This window comes from Paramisgurnus dabryanus, chromosome 24 (genome assembly GCF_030506205.2).
Source record: "Paramisgurnus dabryanus chromosome 24, PD_genome_1.1, whole genome shotgun sequence".
Lineage (NCBI taxonomy): Eukaryota > Metazoa > Chordata > Actinopteri > Cypriniformes > Cobitidae > Paramisgurnus > Paramisgurnus dabryanus.
In genome coordinates this window covers 2,076,506-2,090,984 of record NC_133360.1, presented here as the reverse complement: position 1 = coordinate 2,090,984, position 14,479 = coordinate 2,076,506, and the positions used below count along the sequence as shown (strand labels likewise).

The 14,479-nt window shown below is 40.3% G+C and overlaps 1 protein-coding gene and 1 long non-coding RNA gene across 4 annotated transcripts in view; one reads left to right on the top strand and one right to left on the bottom strand.

Annotated features, from left to right (window-relative positions):
* The window catches only part of LOC135721127 (uncharacterized), a 192,112-nt gene that overhangs the window by 18,436 nt on the left and 159,197 nt on the right, over positions 1-14,479 (top strand). The window lies entirely within an intron of this gene.
* Positions 1-14,479, bottom strand: part of LOC135721126 (uncharacterized) — a 159,236-nt gene that overhangs the window by 116,037 nt on the left and 28,720 nt on the right. The window lies entirely within an intron of this gene.

The following is a 14,479-nucleotide window of genomic DNA, read 5'->3' as shown; positions in this document are numbered from 1 at the left end:
TCAACGCACTTACATTATACTGACCTGTTACTGTACCACTACACTGGCTTTTTGCAGCTTATATCCCCCATTATTCTTTCACATAACAGTATAATCCTAGTCTGTCTTCCCATTTGATTGGATGCATCTTGTGCCACATACAAATAGGTCTCGCCCCTGCCTGCGGCTGAAGATTCGTCTCTCGTTGACGGGAGTCGGCTCTTCTCGTTCACTACAAAGAATCGGCTCTTAGAGCCGGCTCGTTGGCGAACGACCCATCACTAATTTCGAAAAGTACTACAAAAATCATTTTAAAGTTTAATATAATATCAATAAACTATATCAATTGATGCAACATTGCACAAACAGTGTTTATAATGTAACAGGTGAATATAACACAACTCATTATTACAAATGACAATAAAGTTTAGCGTTTGTGAACAGCATTGCCAGGTCCTCTGCCTTTCGCCGAGTTCTGTTTTGGGCTACTTTTAAACTGTTTCTGCAGGTTGATGTTTTTTAGCGGGTTAGAAAAGGAAGAATTTGGTTCATTATGTGTTTGTATTTGGGCTATGAATAGTCATTGGGATGCTTTTGGACTAATTTTGAATGGCCTTTGGGCTGTTTTTTACGCGGATCTGGCAACCCTGTTTGTGAACCTTTCACAGAACAAGACAACTTTTGAGATAACATTTTATATGACAAAACTGTATTTAATGCATGATACTACAAAACATTCCCTTTACACAATAGTTAGAGTAGTGACTATGGCACACCCAGATTGCATCTGTCATTCATAGATTCGTGTAACTTGAGTAAATAACCACTTTTTTATAAACTCTACAAATAAATAATGTGTTGTTTTCTGCTTATAAATACGTAAGGGATAATCCACGGCTACACAGCAAAATCCCCAGTGTTAAATTAACACTGCTCGGTGTTTATATAATCCACACCAAGATTGGTGTTAAAAAAACACTAAATCAGTGTTAAAGTTAATAAGATAAAGAAGTGATTGAGTCATTAATAGTGAACACCTGCTGGTCATTCCGTGTCAAATCAAGTCAATTTTGGAATTGTTCCTGTCTTAAAATTTTTATTTTGTTGACTCTTTTTCTGGAGAAAGTAATACTAAAATGAGGAAGAAAGCCAAATTATTAAATGCAATAGATGAAATCACCATACTTAAATGAACACTATCATCATCTCTGTTTGAAAACTAAAATTACAACTTGCTTGCAGAGTTATATGGGTGATAGGTTTAACTTCTAAAGAACTGCTGTAAATCTGGTTAATGAAGCAAGTCACCATTGCTCCGATTAGTGTTTCCTTAAGTTGGGTACTTGGGTCTTGAAGTTTAGTATTAGTTTCTTCTGCTAATTGTGGCAGTGTGTTTATAAAACACATATGTTAAAGCAGAGGAAGATGAGAAAAATGAAGTCTATAACTAACACTATGTTAATTTGTATAAAACTTGGGAGTCAATGATATCGTAAAAAAAAATTATCACTGAATGTAAGTGTCTAATTTATGTTCTGCCAAACCTGTGAAGCTCCCATGAAATCCAACAGTGCTGTAAAAGTCCACATACCCTGAAGAGTGAAATATTGTTTACCCAAATATAATCTGTGGTGCAAGACAGACACACTGAGACATCAACAATCAGCCTATAAAACACAATTATGGTGACAATTAACAACAAAGCTTCATGCCGCAATGCATGCTGGGTACCAGGATTGTAGAAAACTCATTCATAAATCCCATCATGCATTGCAACATGACAAAAATTTAGCAACTTTCTTGCCATTAACTGTCACCATTGTTGAGATTTGTATCAGAAATCATGAAGTCTCTCTTAAGCAAAAAACATCAACAACAAAAAAAAAACACACTAAAGCATTACGGCAGTCTCATTCAATACAATGTCATTTGCATAGGGCTTTTTTATATGCCTGTTTCTTCATAATTAATTTGTGACCAAATGTTTCAAGAATTTGTTGAGTAGAAAATAATAAAAATAAACTGAGAAGATCTGGAAGGTTTTCCCTCTACATGAAGCAATGAGCAAGTGGCTTACTAAAACATTGTTGCTATTGCTAAAAGAGGAGAGTTAGATTAATGAGGTCAAGGGACAAATGCCTAACTAAAGGAAACACTAATCACAGTAATGGTGACTTCAAATGACCTCATAACAAACACAAACTTATGATTTAATATGATATATTTTGTGGCAAATGTCTATTTGACTTGTGAGACATCACGTCAGAAAGAAGATTTGTCTACTAAATCACGCGTGTGGATACTGGAATAGTTGAGCACTTTTTCTGTATTTTGTTCTGATAGCTGTTTAGAAGTTAAACTTATCCATTTAGAAAATAACTCTGCACGTTATCATTTTATTTTTCAAACAGAGATGCTGATAGAGAGGCAAACGTGAAAGATTGCAGCTTTTGGAGACATACACCCAACAGTATTCATCTATTGCATTTAATAATTTGTCTTTCTTTATTATTTTAGTATTTTCCCCAGAAAACGGGGCATCAAAATAAAAATTTAAAGACAGGAAAATGTCCAAAATGTAATTGATTTGAATGACCAGCAGGTGCTCACCATTAATGTCTTAATCATCACTTCATTATCTCATTAACTTTAACACTGATTCAGAGTTATATTTTTAACACCAGTCTTTTTTAACACCGATCTTGGTGTGGATTATATAAACACCAAATAGTGTTGATTTAACACTGGTAGAGTTAATTTAACACTGGGGATTTTCCTGTGTAGCCATGCATTAAAGGGTTTTAATGCACAACGTAGAGGCGAATAACCACCCGACGCATAGCCTCTGCGAATTATTGGATATTTGCCAAGTTAAAGCTGTAATTAATGTTTACAGTGTAATTTTTTAAGTTTAAGTTAAGGCTCGCACTCCGTCCGCTTTAAATAAAATAGTGCCATTTTATTGCTTTTATTTAAATAAATTATCACATTTATTTAAATTCATTATTAAAAGAGCGAGACAGAGAACCTCTCGGTTACGTATGTAACCCTCGTTCCCTGAAGGAAGGGAACGGAAACGTCACATCGTGACCGACGAATTGGGAATCACTCCGCGGGTGACCTATCTACTTCAAGAAACTATGAAAACGCCAATGAACTTGGCATGCAGGTATTTGCATAATGCCGGCGCCGCCCCGCCAGGTGCGTATATAAGCCGCAGGTGCACAATACCAAATCAGCTATATTATTGCTGAGAAGCCGAGCAACAGTGCCTGGCCTAAAAACAGCAATGGAACAGCAAACTGTGGCGACAAGACGTGACGTCTCCGTTCCCTTCCTTCAGGGAACGAGGGTTACATACGTAACCGAGACGTTCCCTTTCAGTCGGTCACTACGACGTCACATCGTGACCGACGAATTGGGAATCCCTACCAAAACGCCACTGCATCTGAACCCTTCCAGTGTCTGTACAAGCCCTCCGCCCTCCACATAAGGGGCGGAACCTAAGGCGAATGCAGAAGGCCGGTCACTACCTGTTCCTTAACCCACGATAGTGAAGCAGCGAACTGGGGAAGCGTCTAAACTGAGCGGAGCTAGAACACTGCAGAAGCCATCCCCTAAGAAGGTTGAATGGATGACATAAAAATATGAAACAACCGACAGGTTGCTCATAAGAAGTCTCTGAACAATACATGGTATGCAGAGAGATGCAGAGCAGGCTCTGCTAAGGAAAAACGTGGAGGATTAGAACCCCACGGACTATACACACAAATGAACCCCACGTAGGGGACAAATGTGGGTGCCTAGCCTACACAGGTTTACAGAGAATACATCAGTGATAGGCTGACAGCGGATGCTCCGCAACATCGGCTATCAGGGCGGTGGAGGAGAGCCAAAAACAGTTTTAGTGACGTTTTTGCCTCGACAGCCTTCCATAACGGTGCAAATGTGCAGCACCAAAATAGAGGCTCCAAGCCGACACACGAGTCGACCCTCGGAGTTCTTAACTAGTTAACAGAAAGAACCAGAGTGGATACCGGCTCGACACGAACACTATAGAATCTTGTGAACGTATTAGGTGTCGCCCAGCCTGCAGCTCTACAAATATCCGTTAGCGAGGAACCGCAAGCCAGTGCCCGAGATGATGCCACACTGCGTGTAGAGTGGGCACGTAAATTAAATGGACAAGGCACGTCTTGCTTTTGATATGCAAGGGCTGTAGTATCCAAAATCCAATGGGACATCCTCTGCTTGGTGACAGCTTTTCCTTTCTGTTAATCACATCATGTTTTCAGTTTGAATATAAAATATATTAACTATTTTAAAAAATAGTTAAAAAGTTAGTGCTTGTCAATTTGTTAATTTCTGGTTAGTTAGTTAGTTGGTAGTTAGCTAATGTAATAATAGCTAAAGTAGCCATTAAACCTCATCATACTGTGTTAGGGACAAATGTAGGCAAAATAAGTTTACTTTATTTTTAAAAAATACTTCCCTTGATCTGAGCGGTATGAGACTTCCCACTGAGCAATGCGTCTTAAAAAGACGTCATTTCGACGTCCCATGAGGAGCCAGAATGAAAGTTTTTATGACGTCTTTTTATGACCTGTTCTGAACATCCAAGATTGATGTCAAGGGGACCTCCACGCAAAGTAAAACTATTTAAAATGTGGCCATTTTAGACATTATATTTGTATATATAATCTTTATATATGAATAAATGTTAAAAAATATTGCTTATAGATAATTCCCAAATATACAGTTCCACCTTAACTGTCTGGGTCTGCAATCTTGCTGTCTCTCTTTCTCTCTCTCTCTCACTCTCTCTCTCTCTCTATCGTTCAATAATTGAAGTGAAGTGACGTGAACTTCACTCTCCCTCCCTCGCCTGCTCTCGCTGGATAATTGTTACATGTACATTCTCTAAAGCAATGGCATAACCATTACAATCAGTTGTTTTAACAAAGCATTGTTTTGAAGTAGGACCATACTGACTAAACAAACCAAATTCACTTTATTTTTTGTCATTTCTACGGCTCGTTTTTGAGAATTTACAAGATTCTGATGTTTTATTGAACATGTTTTGTCACCATCATGGTGATCAGTGTTTCCTTTAGTTGGGTAGTTTGACTCTTTATTTTTATATTGTAGTGTGTGTGCTTGATGATGGCATTCAATTTTTCAATTTCAATTTAAAGAACTTTATTGGCGTGATTGTGTCACTTACAATATTGCCAAAGCATTATACATAAAACAAGAAACATACAATAACACAATATTAACAAACATTAAGGTGCAATTAAGCTAAGGTGCTGGGTGATGGATGAAGTACTACTGCAAAATAAAATAAAATAGAATCAGAGGATATTTACAATATAAAGTAGACTTTGAAATATAAACATATGAAGTATACAAATGTACATTTATGGAGGCAGATGAGAGGTAAAATAAAAGTACTGTACACGATCAGGGCTGTGGATTATTTCTGATGGTGTGTAACTGATAAATGAATTTAGCAGCAACTGATGGGTGTCTGTCTTCCCCCAGTAACATCTTCATTTGATCTGAGTCTGAAGAGTTATGAAACTCTGGTATTTACTGTGGTAAATATAAAGAGCTTAGAGAAAAACACTCTCTATCTCTCTCTCTCTCTCTCTCTCTCTCTCTCTCTCTCTCTCTCTCTCTCTCTCTCTCTCTCTCTCTCTCTCTCTCTCTCTCTCTCTCTCTCTCAATTTCAATTCAATTTCAATTTAAAGAACTTTATTGGCATGATTGTGTCACTTACAATATTGCCAAAGCATTATACATAAAACAAGAAACATACAATAACACAATATTAACAAACATTAAGGTGCAATTAAGCTAAGGTGCTGGGTGATGGATGAAGTACTACTGCAAATAAAATAAAATAGAATCAGAGGATATTTACAATATAAAGTTGACTTTGAAATATAAAAATATGAAGTATACAAATGTACATTTATGGAGGCACATGAGAGGTAAAATAAAAATACTGTAAAAGATCAGGGCTGTGGATTATTTCTGATGGTGTGTAACTGATAAATGAATTTAGCAGCAACTGATGGGTGTCTGTCTTCCCCCAGTAACATCTTCATTTGATCTGAATCTGAAGAGTTATGAAACTCTGGTATGAGCTTTGAGATTTTGTCAAAGTGTTTTTCTCTAAGCTCTTTATATTTTCCACAGTAAAGGAGAAAGTGTGTCTCTGTCTCGATCTCACCACTGTCACAATGGACACAGATTCGCTCTTCTTTTGGGAGCCATGTTTGTCTATGTCGGCCTTTCTCTATTGCCAGACTGTGATCACTGAGTCTGTATTTAGTGAGGATTCGTCTCTGCTTTACATCTCTAACTGTGGAGAGATATTCTGACAGACTGTATTTTCTGTTTAGTGCCCGATAACATTCTAGTTTACTTTGGTTTTTACTTTCATTATCCCAATGATCCAAATATAAAGTTTGACTTTCTTTAATGATTTGGTTTATTGTGGTTTGTTTGCGTTCGTTAGTGCTGGTCTGGAGTTTTAGAGCCAGTTGACAGATGGGACTGGTTTTAGGTCTCTTCTCTTGGGTTTTAAGGGCTTCATATTGAAGTGTGTTCGGGGGACTTGAGTTTAAGTGTGACCAGAAATTAAGGGAGCGTTTTTGGATGTGTATTATTAGGGGATATCTGCCTAATTCAGCCCTGCATGCATTAGTAGGTGTTCTTCTCTGAACTCTTAAAATATTTCTACAGAATTCAGCATGCAGGGATTCCATTGGATGTTTGTCCCATTTGGAGTAATCTGTTAGGCTTTGTGGACCCCAAACCTCACAACCGTGCATTTACCGCGAGACCAAAACCGCCTGATGCGCTGATTTTTAACCCGAGATAGTCGTAGTGTAAGGTGTGTTCTAGTGCAGTGTTTCCCAGAGTAAATGTGTATCTGTTATCCTGTAGTCTTGCTTTTTTCTGGAAAATCATAATTTTAGTTTTTTTCAGATTGACCGTCAGGGCCCAGTTTTGACAGTATTTCTCCAGCAGGTCCAGGTGTTGCTGTAAACCTTGTGCAGTGTCTGACAATAGCACCAGATCATCTGCATACAGAAGAGCTTTAATCTCTGAGTTGTTTAGGATGAGGCCGGGTGTGCTGGATTGTTCCAGTAACACTGCTAACTCATTAATATATTCTTTAAAACACATTATTATCGCACCAAGTGTTTGTTACCAATGCAACTTTCTTGTGGCTTCACAGTCATTACATTGATGGTCAGAAGTGGTGGTATAATATAACTGAAATAACAACAAAAACAATACATTATACATTTCGTTTAAAAGTAAACTTCTGACTAAGTTTTGTTTGGAGCTGCAATAAATACACTTTGGGCATACTGCTGCCTACTGTAACGGAATACGAAACCTTGTGACTGTACTAAAAAATCTAAAGTCTAGAATTTTTTGACACAAATGCAGACATCAAGAATCAGCCCATGAATCACAACGATGGTGAGTTTTCTAAGTGTTGCAATGCATTGCACCAGCGTATTATAAAACTCATGAGTCCAGAGATTGTCACCACTGTTGTGATTCATGGGCTGATTCTTGATCTCTGCATATGTGACAATAACATCTGGACTTTTAATTTTATACAAGCGCTTCCCAGTGGTGGAATGTACCTAAATAATAAGTTGGATGTGACACCTCAAATCAATAGAGAAATTGAGACAATGCTACATGGTTTACAAAATGAATTTACAGACTTTACATATGTGGTTTTACTGTAGGTAAACTTTCACTGAAGTTATAAGATCCATGTGAGTTTTATTTTTAACAATTTTTTTTACAACAAATAACATGCTTTAGCAAACAATCTTACAAAGACCAAACACTACTATAAAAAGTCAAAGAGTCAAACTACCCAACTAAAGGAATCACTGATCGTCATTAGGGTGACAAAAGATTTTCAATAAAACGTCAGCATATACATCTCTGTTAATTAAAGAGAGAGAGAGAGAGAGAGAGAGAGAGAGAGAGAGAGAGAGAGAGAGAGACAGAGAGAGAGAGAGAGAGAGACAGAGAGAGAGAGAGAGAGAGAGAGAGAGAGAGAGAGAGAGAGACATTTAAGGTGGAACTTTATCTATGAGCAGTGCTATGTTTTTGAACACTCATTCATATATAAAGATTACATTATTTTATCAGCTTAACAAATTTTTTCTACAAAAATACTTGTGATGTTTATGTTTTTGTGACTCAGAACTCATAGACCACATTTGTATAAAATGTTTTTGTATTGATTTCCCGAACCCCTTTTGGACGTCTACCTGACATCCAATAGGGGTCATAGTCAGACGTCCAGATACTGTACCAGATCTGCACGTTGTATAGACGTACAGATAAGAGCCTGGACCAACCGACCTAATATAGACATGATCTGCACGTCCAGCGGACGTCTCATGTTTGGTGGGTTGGCTACTTTTTCTAAGTTTGCCACCTGAACACACACACACAGAGAGAAAAATGATTGGATTCTACAATGTTAGGGCCGGTTTACATATCCCGTCTTTTGCACGCTCAAGTTCGTTATTTCAAATGTAGGCGCACGAACGGAAGAGATTACAATTTTGTTTAATTCCATGATGTATTTTACTGAACATGAGTATTTCTTTATATCTTTATATTCTATATATCTTTATTAAGATCAGATTCTGCAGGTAAAATTACAATAATAAGGTGACTTGACTTGGACTTGACTTGACCTACTACAGGACTTGACTTGACTTGACATAGCCTGGGACTTACTTGAGACTTGAAGGTTCAGACTTGAGACTTACTTGAGACTTGCACATGTGTAAATGGTAAATGGACTGCATTTATATAGCGCTTTTAACAGACCTAAGGCCATCCAAAGCGCTTTACAATTAGCCTCACATTCACCCATTCACTCACACATTCACACACCGACGGCGTGTGTGACTTGGTCCCATCTCTGGCCAATGCAGCTGGGGTGCCGTCCAGACCCCCGAAGCCGCAAGCCCATCGTACGTGGCCCCCTACCCCGTGTCCGAAGCATCTGTGCATACTATTGCATGCCTGGAGACCTGTCTCAGAGGCACACCGGCTCGGAGAAACGCATGGTCTGACCACAGAGTGAAAGTGCGACGACACGCAGGTGTAATGATAACACAGTGAATGCAGCGCAGCCACGCTCTCCTTGGGACTCGGTCGTGAAGCCAATGCTGAAGCGGTCGCATATGAAGCAGCCCGAGTGGTGTCACAGCCGCAGCTGCTGCCATATGCCCCAGGAGCTTCTGAAATTGTTTCAGCGGGACCGCGCTCATTCTCTTGAATGTATTCAGGCAAGTCAGAATCGACTGTACACGCGCTTCTGTTAAATGAGCTGTCAAATCGACCGAGTCCAGTTCCATCCCGAGAAAAGAGATTCTCTGCATGGGTCAAAGCTTGCTCTTTTCCCAGTTGACCCGAAGACCCAAACGAGCTAGGTGTTTTAGAGTTAAATCTCTGTGATCGCACAGCGTCTGACGTGTTTGAGCTATTATGAGCCAATCGTCTAAATACGCGAGAATGCGCACACCTTTCTCTCTCAGGGGTTTTAAAGCCCCCTCCACTACTTTGGTGAATACACGGGGAGACAGAGAGAGCCCGAATGGGAGGACTTTGTACTGGTATGCTCGCCCCTCGAACGCAAAGCGGAGAAACGGCCTGTGCCGGGGGAGAATCGATACGTGGAAGTACGCGTCCTTCAGGTCGATAGATGCGAACCAATCATTTGGACGAATGCATGGAAATATGCGCTTGGGCGTCAGCATCTTGAACGGCATTCTGTGAAGTGCACGGTTCAGCAAACGCAGGTCCAGGATCGGTCGCAAGCCGCCGCTTTTCTCAGGTACAATAAAGTAAGGGCTGTAAAACCCCGACCTCATCTCGGCTGGAGGGACCGGCTCGATCACATCCTTCGCCAATAGGGGGGGGGGCGCAGGGCAAATTGGATCGCATAGCCAAGACGAATCGTGCGTAAAAGCCAACGCGACGGGCTGGGAAGCTGGTTACACTCACCTGAGTCCGCTGCTGGGTGGGTGAGTAAGGGAGGCTCTGCTGAAGACACCTCACGCTACTTGATGCACCCTCTGGCGAAGGAGGAGGAAGACGATGGGTTATGAGCTCGTAATTGTCTCCTATCCCCTGAGAAGTTGGAGAGCGCGGTGGGGTTATGAGCCCGTGCGTTGTTCTCTTACTCCTCTGATGAGTCGGAGAACGATGGGGGGTTTTGAGCCTGCTTGTGTCTCCGGCGCTCATCTGAAGACCTAGAGATGGAAGTGGAATTCACTCTTTCTGTGATTGTGTGGGTGCCGACTGAAAAGTTGGCGGAACAGAAAAATTAAAGGGGACATATTATGAGATTTTTTTTAAGATGTAAACTAAGTCTAAAATAGGTCTGAGCAAAAGTGTGCCGTTTTGGGTGTGTCATTTAAAATGCAAATGAGCGGATGAAGTGCAACCACTGATCACAATGATGGTGGTTTGTTGCAATTGAAACTCAATTGTGCTGTGAAATATTTTATCTCTCTCTTTCTCTCCATACTAAATGGTTGTGCTGTGATTGGATAGTGCAGATAAAGGGGGCGGTATTACCTTACTCTGACATCACAATAAGGGCCAAATTACAATGACCTATTTTTTCACATGCTTGCAGAAAATGGTTTACCAAAACTAAGTTATTGGGTTGATCTTTTTAACATTTTCTAGGTTGATAGAAGCACTGGGGACACAATTATAGCACTTAAACATGGAAAAAGTCAGATTTTCATAATATGTCCCCTTTAAACAAAGGATTCCCCAACCGGCCCTCCTCCGGTGGGGGGAGTGGTGCCTTCACCATCTCCCGAAAAGCGATCCCCTCCATCTCTAGGTCGCCCGTCTCAGGGCCGCTTCGATCTTCTCTTTCCACCCTTCGAAGCGGGCGGGGCAGGCTGCTGACGACCGGTTCCTCGCTTCTTAGAAGAGCCCCGGGGAGGAACGGAGGCAGCCGCCGCAGGACGCCCTCGGCGAGGAGCAGGCTGAGGTGCCGACGTGGACGGGGCAGACGCAGGACACTTCCGACGTGGCATGATCTGAGCGATGCCCTCAGTCTGCTTCTTGGCCGCGGATAATTGCTGCGCAAACTCCTCGACCTTCTCGCTGAACAGGCTGGTCTGGGAAACCGGAGCATTCAGGAGCAGGGTCTTATCAGCATCCTGATAAGACATCAGCATCTCTGACACAGCCAGAGATGGCATTCCTGGACTACCACGGTAGACATCACACGCCGTACGGCCCCAGTGTTAAAGGGGACATATTATGAAAATCTGACTTTTTCCATGTTTAACTGCTATAAATGTGTCCCCAGTGCTTCTATCAACCTAGAAAATGTGAAAAAGATCCACCCAGTAACTTAGTTTTGGTAAACCATTTTCTGCAAGCATGTGAAAAAATAGGTCATTGTAATTTGGCCCTTATTGTGATGTCAGAATAAGGTAATACCGCCCCCTTTATCTGCACTATCCAACCACAGCACAGCTATTTAGTACCGAGAGAAAGAGAAAATAATTCACAGCACAATTGAGTTTCAATTGCAACAAACCACCATCATTGTGATCAGTGGTTGCACTTAATCCTCTCATTTGCATTTTAACTGACACACCCAAAACGGCACACTTTTGCTCAGACCTAGATTAAGACTTAGTTTACATCTTAAAAAAAATCTCATAATATGTCCCCTTTAAATTAAAGGGCCCATGGCATGAAGATGTTAGCATTGCCACTTTGTAGGTGTGAGCAAAAATGTGTCGTTTTGGGTGTGTCCTTTAAAATGCAAATGAGCGGATGAAGTGCAAACACTGATCACAATGATGGTGGTTTGTTGTAATTGAAACTCAATTGTGCTGTCAAGTCCTTCTTTTCTCTCTCTTTCACTCTGCACTAAATGGCAGTGCTGTGATTGGATAGTGCACATTAAGGGGGCGGTATTATTATAATAAGAGCTCCTTATGACATCATAAAGAGGGCCAAATTTCAATGACCTATTTTTTGCCCACACCTACAAAGTAGCAATATTAACCTCTGTTTGCCATGGGCCCTTTAACTCTACCAGTGTTAAATCAACACTATTTGGTGTTTATATAATCCACACCAAGATCGATGTTAAAAAGACTGGTGTTAAAAATATAACTCTGAATTAGTGTTAAAGTTAATGAGATAATGAAGTGATGATTAAGACATTAATGGTGAACACCTGCTGGTCATTCAAATCAATTACATTTTGGACATTTTCCTGTCTCTAAATTTTTATTTTGATGACTCGTTTTCTGGAGAAAATACTAAAATAATAAAGAAAGACAAATTAATAAATGCAATAGATGAATACTGTTGGGTGTATGCCTCCAAAAGCTGCAATCTTTCACGTTTGCCTCTCTATCAGCATCTCTGTTTGAAAAATAAAATGATAACTTGCAGATTTATTTTCTAAATGGATAAGTTTAACTTCTAAACAGCTGTCAGAACAAAATACAAGTGCTCAACTATTCCAGCATCCACACGTGTGATTTAGTAGACAAATCTTCTTTCTGACGTGATGTCTCACAAGTCAAATAGACATTTATCACAAAATGTATCACATTAAATCTTAAGTTTGTGTTTGTTATGAGTTCATTTGAAGTCACCATTACTGTGATTAGTGTTTCCTTTAGTTAAGCATTTGTCCCTTGACCTTCACTATTCTAACTCTCCTCTTTTAGCAATAGCAACAATGTTTTAGTAAGACCACTTGTTCATTGCTTCATATAGAGGGAAACCCTTCTCAGATTGTTTATTTTTATTATATTCTACTCTACAAATCACTGAAACATTTGATCACAAATTAATTATGAAGAAACAGGTATATAAAAGAGCTCTATGCAAATGACATTGTATTGAATAAGACTGCCGTCATGCTTTAGTGTTTTTTTGTTGTTGTTTTTCACTTAAGAGAGACTTCAAGATTTCTGATACAAATCTCAACGATGGTGACAGTTAATGGTAAGAAAGTTGCAAAATTTTTGTCATGTTGCAATGCATGATGGGATTTATGAATGAGTATTCTACAATCCTGGTACCCAGCATACATTGCGGCATGACGTTTTGTTATTGATTGTCACCATGATTGTGTTTTATAGGCTGATTGTTGATGTCTCAGTGTGTCTGACTGAAACCACACATTAGATTTGGGTAAACAATATTTAACTCTTCAGGGTATGTGGACTTTTACAGCACTGTTGGATTTCATGGGAGCTTCACAGGGTTGGCGGAACATAAATTAAACACTTAAATTCAGTGATAACATTTTTATGATATCATTGAATCCCAAGACTTATACTTTCATACTAATTAACATAGTAACAGTTATAGACTTCATTTCTCTCTTCTTCCTCTGCTTTAACAGATGTGTTTTATAAACACACTGCCACAATGAGCAGAAGAAAACTAACACTAAACCTCAAGACCCAAGAACCCAACTAAAGGAAACACTAATCGGAGCAATGGTGACTTACTTTATTAACCAGATTTACAGCAGTTCTTTAGAAGTTAAACCTATCATCCATGTAACTCTGCAAGCAAGTTGTAATTTTAGTTTTCAAACAGAGATGATGATAGTGTTCATTAAACTCTAGGCATTTTATCTATTGCATTTAATATTTTGGCTTTCTTCCTCATTTTAGTATTACTTTCTCCAGAAAAAGAGTCAACAAAATAAAATTTTTAAGACAGGAACAATTCCAAAATTTTGTTGATTTTACACGGAATGACCAGCAGGTGTTCACTATTAATGACTCAATCACTTCATTGTCTTATTAACTTTAACACTGATTTAGTGTTTTTTTAACACCAATCTTGGTGTGGATTATATAAACACAGAGCAGTGTTAATTTAACACTGGGGATTTTGCTGTGTAGCCGCATGGAGTTCAGAGAACTCTGCCGAGTTGTGACCTTCCGCGTGCAGGTCCCTCAGAGCCTTATCCTGGTGAACCTGCAGCAATGCCATCGCATGCAGGGCTGAAGCTGCCTCCCCACAGGCTTTGTAAGCAGCACCGGTTAACGCGGAAGACTGCTTACAGGCCCATGAGGGGAGAGTTGGCTGGTCCCGCCAGAAGGAAGCGACACCGGCCGGACACAACTGCATCGCGATCGGCCACTCCACTTACAGGATACCAGTATACCCCCTAGCATCTCCACCCTCGAGAGAGCTGAAGGGTGAAGGCTGAAACGGCCGGTTCCGGGCGGAAAACAGGGTTTTCCACGACCGCGTCAGCTCTTCATGCACCTCGGGGAAGAAGGGTACGGGGGGCAAGGACTGAGAAGCCCTGGCACCCCCGAAGTACCAATCATCGAGGCAGGACGGTTCGGGTGGGGGAGGTTCAGTCCACTCCAAGCCGACCGCCGCCGCCGCCCGAGCGAGCATGGCTGCCATC